Below are 12,021 nucleotides of genomic sequence, written 5' to 3'. Positions count from 1 at the left end.
CTGTGCTGTTGGGGGTTTTGCTGTAAAATGTAGTAGTTTATCAGTAACCAAGGCTTCTACTCACCAGATGTCAGTAATATTTCCCTCACCTCCAGTATAACAACATCTCAATATCTTTAGGCATTTTCAGATGTTCCCAGGGGAGTCTCCCACCCCAGAACACTGATTTGTGGTAATAACAAAGAGGATAGAAGAAGGAGAATTGGAGCAATATTTAACTTGTTAACAATAAAATGATGATGTATTGAAAGAAACATTTGAGGGAAAGGGGTAAATTGTAGATGCAAAATTTTAAGTGTGTCTGCTTTTACTTTTTACTGGGAACAGTTATGGTGCTTATATAGGGAGGTGCTGATATCAGACATATGAGCTGAAAAAGTAAATTGAAAAATACACACACACACGAGAGTCAGGATATTATTATAGTATTCCAACATAAAATTAAGGGGAACTCAACTAAAAATGATAATTAAAGTAGAACAAACCAAGGCAAACAATTTTCAAGCCCCTAGTGTCAAGCTCTACTCAATCTCTCCAGTTTGAACACTATGCCCATCATATTAACTATTTTAGAATATGAGAATACAAAGAAGTACCAGTAGCTATTTTAGAATATGAGAATATAAAGAAGTACCACATTTTAACATTCAGAGTTCAGAAAATATTTATCTTAGCTACTTATTATTTGGAATGTTCATAAAACACAATGTAATGTCTTTTTGAAGTGTCTGTGATTTTAGGGATATAATATGGAAAATCAAAGACAACAATGTTCTGTTACAAAAATGTGTTTCATATTTGATGTTAGAACACAACACATTTGTTTTCTAAGTTAGATTCAATTAAGATAAGGAGCTTAAAGTTATCTGGACAGAAGAAAAGAAAGGAATCAGTCATCAGTTAGAATGAAAGAAAGCCCATGATTGCACTTGAAAGGGTGTTAGCAGAAGCTTTCCAATAAATTCACAGAAGATGCTTCTGCTTTAATAAATTGTTGTGCTATCAGCCAGGCACGGTGGTGCACAACTGTAATCCCAGTGGCTTAGAGGCTCTCGAGTTTAAAGCCAGCCTCAGCAACAGCAAGGCGCTAGGCAACTCAGTGAGACCATCTCTAAATAAGAATACAAAATATGAGGGCTCAGGTTGTGGCTCATAATATAGTGTTTGCCTAGCATGTGTGAGGCACTGTGTTTTACTCTCAGCACCACATACAAAGAAATAATAAATAAAGGTCCATCAACAACTAAAAAATATCTAAAAAAATTCAAAAGAGGGCTGGGATGTGGCTCAGTAGTCCAGGGCCTCGGAGTTCAATCACTAGTATCAAAACAAATAAGCAAACAAACAAACAAACTGTTGTACTATCAAATCCTTTTGCAGCACTTGAGCTTCACTTTCTGTACTTGTACTGACAGATCAAGGTTTGGTTTGTTCCAAATCTATAAATTGGTGCCAATTGTCTGTTTATCTTCTGAGCATGAAAGGGAAATCTCAGCCTTGAACAATTTTTTTTTTATTATTAGTGTTATTATTAATGGCTTGGTAAGAACCACAATAGTGCTTTTATGAAGCATAAGAAAATTTAGGGTTCTAAGACTTTATTCTGAAAAAAAAGTAATTTTATAAATATTATTTCATGTTCAAAGTATATTCACATACAGTCTTACATTTTCAAATGACCAAAGAATGAGGAACACTTAAAAATAATGTGTTTCATTATTCACATAGGTGGTAATAAAGTTGTAGCTTAAATTTTAGCATTAGTACTCATTCTCTAATTTTGTGTTATTTCTACCTATTGTCAAACATCTAACAATATTTTAGGAATAGGATGTCAATTTTTCATGTTCATAAAGTTCAATGTAAAATAAAAAAGAATTATCCTCTTGATTATGGATAATATTTTCTGTATAATCTTATGAATCATTACTATTGGATTAGCGTTTTGCAAAACCAGGATCAAAAATGTTTTTTTTTTCAACTTTATTACCTTTTTATACCTATTATTAGAGTAAATAAATTGGCATCATAATTTTAAGTTAATAATATTTTTTTCACATAATGGATATGCTAAAATTAAATCCATTCCTTTATATAGACTTGTAGAAGCTACACTCAATTTTCAGATGCTATAAACAATGTCATAGTAATCTTCATATATAAATAATGTTTATATATATATATGTACTTGTTATATTTTGGAAGAATATTCATGAGCTAAAAGGTGTTTATATTTTTTAGTATTTTTTTTAAATCAGAAAATACATTAATTTGCTCTTTGATTAGTCCAAATGCAGCTTAAACTTTTCCCATTGTCCTCCATCTTTTACAACACAGTTGCTTTCAGTTATTAAATTGTGGAAAAAATAAAGACATTACTCTGAAACAACTCTTAGTAGGCAAAAAATTTAAAAAATGTTATCACTAAGAGATAATCTATAAATCTTTGTGACACTTGGTTCAATTCTCAGCTCCAAACTCAATAAAATTTCAGGCATTTGCATAAGTTGTTAATTATCTAATAAAGCAACACTATTCTTCATTTTTCTAGTCTAAGGTAATATTATATTACCTTTGTAATATATGGTGGTAATAAATTTAACTTTTTTCACCATAAGTAGTGGACTTAAAATCCAGTAAATTTGATCATTCTATTGCACATTGCTGGTTTTTATTTGTTTTTTTTTTCATTACATTGACTGATTTGCCTGATTTTCATATTGATTACTCTTCCTTTTTCTTTTTTTTTTCTCTCTTCCTTCCAACATATTAAAAACCTGGAATTCTCTTTTCTTTCTTTCAAAGCAATTTTTTTTCTTTTACAAATATTTTTAGATTTTTTAAAAAAAATATTGCCCATCTCTAAATCTAAAATGATTTTTCAACTTAAAAATTTTTACATATTAGTTAGTATGTATTTCTGCATTTCTTATATGTTAATGCTGCCTCTGTATTTCTTATTTAGTAAGGTATGTGCCCTGTCTCTTCCTAATTGTACAAGAATCATTTTTTTTCAATTGATAATATCACTTTTTCATGTAAATTTTTACTATTTGATAGATATAATACTAATTTTATTTGCAATTTATGGATTCTTTTTTGTGAAGTCATTTAAAATAATTTTGCAGTCAAATCACTCATTACCTTTTCTTATGTTAGCCTTTTCTATATAAAGCCAATTCAATGTAAAATTAAAAATTGGCTCATTAAATTTTTCACACAGTTATGATTTTATATTTAATATTTTAAACAATAATTCATTTGATTTTCAGCCTGAGAAGAACTGGGTTAAAATGCCCATTTTCTCCATTAATATTTCAAAACTTGGAAAAGTCAGTAATCTTTGAGCATATTTAAATGGAGCCTATTAGGAACCATAGGTGTTAAATTACATAATATGTGTAAACTTTTAACAGATGTCTTGCTAGTAGTAAATAATAAATGATGCGGAAAGTTATTTATGGCTTTATACATAATGAGGTGTTTTAATTTATTATTTACCAAAGACATATTTATCGGAGAAGTTTAGGCTAAATATGTCTTTGGTAAATAATCTCTTAAAGTTGGGATATTCAAGAGATAAGTCAAAACTTACATGAATATAGACCTGAAAGTAATATGAGTTTTTCCAATTATAGTTGGAATATAATGAAAAATTAAAAAGTAGTCATGGATACAGGACACATAGAGAAACTTCCTGTTCAGGAACATCACTTTGGTCTTTGGAGACTTATGTCTTCATTCTCTGACTCTTTAAATGGAATAGTACAATAAATAATTAATGTCTTAAGAGTGATTGCAGATCAACAAGCAAAGATAAATACAAAAATGGTACATGACACAGTGTTCCTATTTAATATCCTTGAAGTAGTTTCAGATTTAGATTGCTTCTAGGCACCCAGGCCTCTTAGACATCATCAGGAACATCTAAATTGCTTTCTCACAACTTCTACAATGTTGGGGAGCACAAATCAAGTCAAGATGGCATCTGTCAGTTTGCCAGGAGGAGTGGTTTGTGAGGCAACGCCACAGAGCCATTAAGATGATAAGGATTCCTTATTGGTTGACTGCTGTATCTAGATAATGCTAATTGAATCAAGCTGTGTGTAATCAGTTAGGTATATATATCTCTGCTGTTCAGCAATAAAGTGGTGCCTGCTACCTTGGGTATCAGCTACCTTGAGTTCCTGCTCAGTTCCTGCTGAGTTTCTCCTCAATAAAGCAGTTCCCGCTTCAACCTTCAAGTTGCTTTTCACCTCCCGGTTATTTTGCACAGCCGGACTGCGGCGCTACAAAGCCTTCTTTTTACTCTTATCACCTCAATTTAGAAGGTACCTCATTAAATTGCTTTCAGCCAATTCGCTTTCTAAAAAATTCACATTTCACATACAATAAAGAAATTTCTTTAGCTCTACTCTTTTAACTTGAACTTGATAGCATACGGGCATTCATTAAGTTTCACTGTCAGCAGAACAGCACAAATTTAAATTTATCACAGTTTTGTGATCCATTTTTACTAAATAGCAGAAGAGAAAGTGTTATGTTAAGGGCAGTGTGAGTTTAATTTTCTGTATCATTTAAAATTACTTGAGTGCATCCCCAAAGAAAAATAATAATTAGCTTCAATGTAAATAAAACCTTAGCATGAATTGTTTGCATATACTAGCAAAAGATATATAAGTGAAAATAATCTACGAAAGTTCATAATGCTTATCTAGCACACAGAAATCTACGGGATAATAATAACAAGAGACAAAATTTGATGTGTATCAGAAAAAATATATTTTAGTGAAAAAAGTTTGAAATTTAATTGTGGCTTTAAAATACTCTTCTATATTAGATTATATAAATACACATATTTAATTTTATTGTAATTAGCAAAAGGTAAATATTGCATCCTGGTCACTCTCCAGAAATCTGCCCATGTCACAGATGGGTGGACGGACAGCACCCATCTCACCCTGTGCAGGCAAGCAAGGAACTTCCTGTCCCAGCCACATCAGTGGAAGATACAAGACAAGTTCACCTACCAAGGTATGAGGGAGGATGTAGGGACCAATGCCCAGAGACACATTATTTTTAACAAATGCAACACTCACTTTCTCAGCCACTGGAAGTGGAGCATAGGTCTACGGGGGGAGTGGCCAATCTGACCTATGGCCTCTCACCCACCTACCAGCACCACTCACCAGGGCTGCTAGGAGGTGCAGTCATTGGCTGACTGCACCAGGCATGCTGGGTCACAGTGACTACTGCATCCTTCTGTCAGCACTCAGGCACCCCTCAGTTCTACTGGACCTGGGAGAGACTGGAGGGGGATGGGAGGATTTGAGGATATACTTTAATATGTGTATATATAAGTATTTGCTTAGTATATCTTTATATGTGTGTATATATGTATATATTTTACGTATTTATCGTGTCTTTATATGTGTGTATATATTTTACGTGTGTATACATACATGCTTATGAACTTTATACTTCCATGTGTATATTGATAATTAATTGAGAGTAGAGCTTCTATTTATCATCTTTATTTTTTTGAATACTGTTTCTTCCACATTGATAACTCTGGTTTTGAAGCATAGTGGGAATAATTTAATTTTCATGTCTCATAAATGCTCATTTATTTTGTCCCATAATACATATCAGTCAAAGAATAAAATTGCAATACTTCCACAGTATGATTACTGGAAGCATTCTGGGGTTTTATTGTTACTTTTGGTTTTGGTTTTTAGCATATACTCTCTCATTTTTTTTTCTTTCTTTCATTTTACTTTTTGCATTTTCTTTTTATTTTTTGCCAGTGTTTTTTAAATTGATTTTAAAAAAATAAATGACAGCAGAATGCATTACAATTCTTATGACACATATACAGCACATATTTTCATATCTCTGGTTGTATATAATGTATGTTGACACCAATTTGTTTCTTCATATATTTACTTTGGATAATGATGACTATCACATTCCAACATCCTTGCTAGTCCCCTGACCCTTCTTTACCCTCCCACCCCTCTTCCCTATCTAGATTTCATCTATTCCTCCCATGTTTCCCATCCCTACCCCTTGATCTTTTAGCCTCCTTATATCAGAGAGAACATTCAGCATTTGTTGTTTTGGGATTTGCTAACTTCACTTAGCATTATGTTCTCCATTTACCTGCAAATGCCATGATTTTATTCTCTTTTATTGATGAGTAAAATTTCATTGTGTATACATGACACATTTCTTTTATCCATTCATCCACTGAAGCGCATCTAGATTGGCTCCATAGTTCAGCTGTTGTGAATTGTGCTGCTATAAACATTGTTATGGCTGTGTCCCTGTAGGATGCTGTTTTTAAGTCCTTTGAGTATAGACCAAGAAGAGGGATAACTGGGTCAAATGCTGGTTCCATTTCCAGATTTCCAAGGAATCTCCACACTGCTTTCCATGTTGGCTGCACCAATTTGTAGTCCCACCAGTAATGTATGAGTGTGCCTTTTTCCCCTACCTCCTCGCCAACACTGTTGTTGTTTGTCTTCATAATAGCTACCATTTGGACTGGAGTGAGATGATATCTAAGAGTAGTTTTGATTTGCATTTCTCTAATTGCTAGAGATGATAAGAATTTTTCAAATATTTGTTGATTGACTCTATATCCTCTTCTAGAAGCGTCTTTTCAGGTCCTTGGCCTATTTGTTGTTTGGGGTTTTTTTGATGCTTTTTGAGTTCTTTATATACCCCAGAGATTAGTGCTCTATCTGATGTGTGAGGGGGTAAAAATTTGCTCTCAGTATGTAGGTTATCTGTTCACCTCACAGATTGTTTCTTTTGCTGAGAAGAAACTTTTTAGTTTGATTCCATCCAATTTATTGATTCTTGATTTTAATTCTTGCGCTATAGGAATCTTATTAAGGAAGTTGGGGCTTAATACCACATGATGAAGATTAGGCCTTCATTTTCTTCTATTAGACACAGAGTCTCTGGTTTAATTTCTAGGTCCTTCATCCACTTTGAGTTGACTTTTGTGCAAGGTGAGAGGGATTTAATTTCATTTTGTTGCATATGGATTTCCAGTTTTCCTAGCACCATTTGTTGCTGACTTTTCTCCAGTGCATGTTTTTGGCACCTTTATCTAATATAATGTAATTGTAATTTGGGGGGTTAGTCTCTGTGTCCTGTATTCTGTATCATTAGTCTACCAGTCTGTTTTGGTGCTGATACCATGCTGGTTTTGTTACTATTGCTCTGTAGTATACTTTAATATATGGTATAGTGATGTTTCACTATTCTTGCTAAGGATTGCTTTAGCTTTTTTGGGTCCCTTATTTTTCCAGATTAATTTCATGATTACTTTTGCTGTTTCTATGAGGAATGCCATTGGGATTTTGATTGGAATTGCATTTAATCTGTATAGTGCTTTTGGTAGTATAGTCATTTGATAATATTAATTCTTCTTATCCAAGAGCAAGGTAGGTCTTTCCATCTTCTAAGGTCTTCTTTTATTTCTTTCTTTAGGGACCTATAGTTTGCATTGTATAGATCTTTCATCTCTTTTGTTGTTGATTCCCAAGTATCTTATTTTTTGAAGTGATTGTAAATGGGGTAGTTTCCTCATTTCTTTCTCAGAGAATTTTTCACTGTTATAGAGAAATGCCTTTGATTTATGAGTGTTGATTTTGTATCCTGTTACTTAGCTGAATTCATTTAGTATTTCTAGAAGTTTTCTGGTGGAGCTTTTTGGGTCTTCTATGTATAGAATTATATCATGAACAAATAGTGCCAGTTTGAGTTGTTCTTTTCCTCTGTGTATCCTTTTAATTCTTTCATCTGTGTAATTGCTCTGGCCAGTGTTTCAAGAACTATGTTGAATAGAAGTAGTGAAAGAGGGCATCTCTGTCTTATTCCACTTTTTAGAGAAAATGCCTTTAATTTTTTCTCTATTTAAAATGATGTTGGGAGGCTGGGGATGTGGCTCAAGCGGTAGTGCGCTCGCCTGGCATGCGTGCGGCCCGGGTTCGATCCTCAGCATCACATACAAAGATGTTGTGTCTGCCGAAAACTAAAAAATAAATATTAAAATTCTCTCTCTCTCTCTCCCTCTCTCTTTAAAAATAAAATAAAATAAAATAAAACGATGTTGGCCTGAGGCTTAGCATAGATAACTTTTACAATGTCGAGATATGTTCCTGTTATTTCTAGTTTTCCTAGTATTTTGAACATGTAAAGGTGCTGTATCTTGTCAGATGCTTTTTCTGCATCTATTGAGGTGATCATATGATTCTTTTCTTTGAGTCTATTGATGTGATGAATTACACTTATTGATTTTTGTATGTTGAATCAAGCTTTCATCCATGGGCTGCATCCCATTTGATCATGGTGCACAATCTTTTCGATATGTTTTTGTATTTGATTTGCCAGAATTTTATTGAGAATTTTTGCATCTATGTTCATTAGAGATATTGGTCTGAAGTTTTCTTTCTTTAATGTGTCATTGACTGGTTTTGGTATCAGGGTCATATTGGCTTCATAGGATGAGTTTGGAAGCTGCTGCCTCTTTTCCTATTTCCTGAAATAGTATTTAGGAGTTCTTCTTTAAAGGTCTTGTAGAACTTGGCTGAGTATATATCCGATCCTAGGCTTTTCTTGACTGGTAAGCTTCTGATGGTGTGTTTTATTTTATCACGTGATATTGGTCTGTTTAAGTTGTGTATGTCTTCCTGATTCAATCTGGGCAAATAGTATGACTGAAGAAATTTGTCGATGCCTTCAGTGTCTTCTATTTTATTGGAGTATAAGTTTTCAAAATAATTTCTAATTATCCTCTGTGTTTCTGTAGTGTCTGTTGTGATATTAGCTTTTTCATCATGTGTGCTAGTAATTTGAGTTTTCTCTCTTCTTCTCTTTATTAGCATAGCTAAGGGACTTTCAATTTTATTTATTATTTTAAAAACTTACTTTTTGTCAATTTTTCCATTGCTTCTTTTGTTTTGATTTCAGCTCTAATTTTAATTATTTCTTGCCTTCTACTGCTTTTGCTGCTGATTTGTTCTTCTTTTCCTAGGGATTTAGATATAGTGTGAGGTCATTTATTTGTTGACTTTATTTTTAAGGAATTAACTTCATGCAATTATTTTTCCTCTTAGTATTGCTTTCATGGTGTCCAAGAGATTTCGACATGTTTTGTCTATGTTCTCATTTACCCCTAAGAATTTTTTAATCTCCTTCTTGATGTCTTCTGTAACCCATTGTTCTTTCAGTAGCATATTGTTTAGTCTCCAAGGGATAGTGAAAATTTTATTTTTTATTTTGTAGTTCATTTCCAATTTCACTCCATTATGATCTGATAAAATGCATGGTAGTATCTCTACTTTTTTTGTATTTGCTAAGAGTTGATTTGTGGAATATTATATGGACTATTTTAGAGAAGGATCTATGTGCTGCTGAGAAAAAAAAGTGTATCCACTTGATGCAGGTTGAAATATTCTATATATGTCAGTTACATCTAAGTTATTGATTTTATTATTGAGTTCTATACTTTTTTTATTCAACTTTTGTTTTGAAGATGTGTCCAGTGGTGAGAGAGGTCTGTTAAAATCACCCAAGATTATTGTGCTGTGGTCAATTTGACTCTTGAACTTGAGAAGAATTTGTTTGATAAACATAGCTACGCCATTGTTTGAGGATATAATATACATTTATGATTGCTATGTCTTATTGGTATATGGTTCCCTTGAGCAGTATGTAATGTCCATCTTTATTCCTTTTGATTAACTTTTGTTTGAAGTCTACTTTACTTGATACAAGGATGGAAACCCCTGCTTGCTTCCACAGTCGATGTGCATATTATGATTTTTTCTATGCTTTCACCTTCAGTCTGTGTATGTCTTTTCTTATGAGATGAGTCTCCTGTAGGGAGAATATTGTTGGATCTTTGTTTTTTAATCCAGTCTGCTAGCCTATGTCTTTTAATTGGTGAATTTAAGCTATTAACATTTAGGATCATTATTGAGACATGCTTTGTATTTCCAGCCATATTTATTTATTTTTATTTAACATATTTGGAGTTTCAGGCAAACAGAAATTCAAACTTGATTTGCCTTAATTGAATAGATAGTGTATTAGCTTATAATTCACTACCAGGGATCTTAGGAAAGGCAATAAGCTATGAAAGCACAATTTCCCAAATTTGCCTTCCTTGTTTCCTTACTACCATACAGTAGGTATAAAGTATGCTCCCAAGGTTGATATGTGGGTTTCTGTATGGAATCAGGCAGCGTTTCAATAACATCTATGACTCAGATTTTTAAAATTTCTTCAATCCTGCAGTTGTTTTGTCCTCAATTTTATGTGAATAACAGCTTGGCTTCTTTTAAAGAAAAAAATACATATATATATATTGGTTCAATAAAATAGAATAACCAGTGATAGGCAAAGTCTATAAAAGTGGTAGATTCAGTTGCTTAATAAGGTCACTAGTAACACAGTTTCTCTGTACACTGACATGAGGGGGGCAGCTTTACACTAAAATGAGCTTTCTGGATGGAATTGGATGGCTTCCAGCACAATGAGCACCTTGGGCTGCCTCATTTACAATTAGCTCAAGAGAGAGTGCTGGAACAACATGGACAAGTTGTCATGAGCTTTATTCTTAGAGAACTAGCTGAACCAAATGTTTCACAAATGCACAGAATAGTTCTATGAACTCTCTGCTTTCCTTCTTTTGCAACTGGGTTTCAATAGTCTATTTTTTTCCACACTTTACCTTAATTGCAAATTTCTAGTACAATGATTTCAGTTTTTGCTATCGGTTAAAAAGCATTCCATTTCTCATTCGACAGATGGAATTTGCATTACATTTCCTTAAGTCATAAAGGAAAAGTGGTGAATGATAACTCTAACTCCTAACAATAAGTGCCCACCAATGCTGCATTAATTTAGTGTCCATGATAATTTCAGAGGTTATTCATTATATCTGAAAATTCATACTATTTATCATTACCAATCTAATAAAATTTTCTTAAAATTTGTGAAAGATTATTGATAAAGCTAACATTATTTTAACCACTTGTGGAGAAAAATAGTTTTAAAGGAGAACATTATTAAGAACTGATAACCATATTTTATGACTGATAGTACTTGTTTGATCCCACTAGTTATAGCACAAATGCATTCTTTAAACTTATATTTTAATATTTTTAATTATTTATAATGAGCATTATCATCTAAGGGCAAAGCTCTTTTAATATGTGGAATTAAATTTGCTATGTTAATACAGCATCAGTTTCTGTTCTATAAGGTATTGAAATTCAAGAAAAACTTTGTCAATGTATTGAAAAGAAATAAGCTGAAGGAATTTTTCCTCAATCTTAAAATTCATATTTCTTTTGATAAATGTAAATGCACAAATATTACCACAGCCTTCCCCAAAACTATTTCACTGCAAATATTTATGTAATGTTTTTTTGTTGTTGTTGTTTGGCTAATGATGAACATTTTGAAATGCTACTAAATAGTTTGTAGGGTTAAATGAAATAAAAAATTTGGTTCTGATTAGTATAAATAAATAATTATGAATTAGATTTGAAACAATTGAAAATAATCACATATAACTTCTAAAAACAGAGGAAAGATTATTTTACAGATGCTTTGATTCAGAAGAACTTTCTTTTGAATATTTTTCTATTTAATGCCACTGAGATGTATCTCCTCATGTAAGTCACTAATCTTTCCTAAACTTAAAATAAACTCAATAACATCATTTTGAAAGTTTAATTATGTGTTTGAAGACTTACATACAATTTGTTGCAGAATAACCAAGTATTAGTTACTTTTTCAAGCTAAAAATTTACTTTAGCAATACTTACTTATCGGAACTATAAAATGTAGTGGTTCTTATATAACTACATTTACTACTTGATGGGTAACTATTACTTATGTGAAGCTCTTTGATTAAATGAGATTAGAGCAATTGATTTTTTTCCAACAAATTTATCTTTTGTTTTATAGTTTGACTAATACTTAGTATTATATTAA

At 32.3% G+C, this 12,021-nt stretch overlaps 1 long non-coding RNA gene across 2 annotated transcripts in view; it reads left to right on the top strand.

Annotated features, from left to right (window-relative positions):
- The window catches only part of LOC144370402 (uncharacterized), a 43,983-nt gene that overhangs the window by 11,431 nt on the left and 20,531 nt on the right, over positions 1–12,021 (top strand). For both annotated transcript variants that reach the window (XR_013430381.1, XR_013430380.1), the window contains exon 3: positions 4,914–5,034. This is a non-coding gene — a long non-coding RNA (uncharacterized LOC144370402). The remainder of the gene's footprint in view (positions 1–4,913; positions 5,035–12,021) is intronic.

The sequence above is a fragment of the Ictidomys tridecemlineatus genome, chromosome 14, assembly GCF_052094955.1.
Source record: "Ictidomys tridecemlineatus isolate mIctTri1 chromosome 14, mIctTri1.hap1, whole genome shotgun sequence".
Taxonomy (NCBI): Eukaryota; Metazoa; Chordata; class Mammalia; order Rodentia; family Sciuridae; genus Ictidomys; species Ictidomys tridecemlineatus.
The sequence above is the reverse complement of the archived record's forward strand: the minus strand, read 5'-3'. Positions and strand labels throughout refer to the sequence as shown.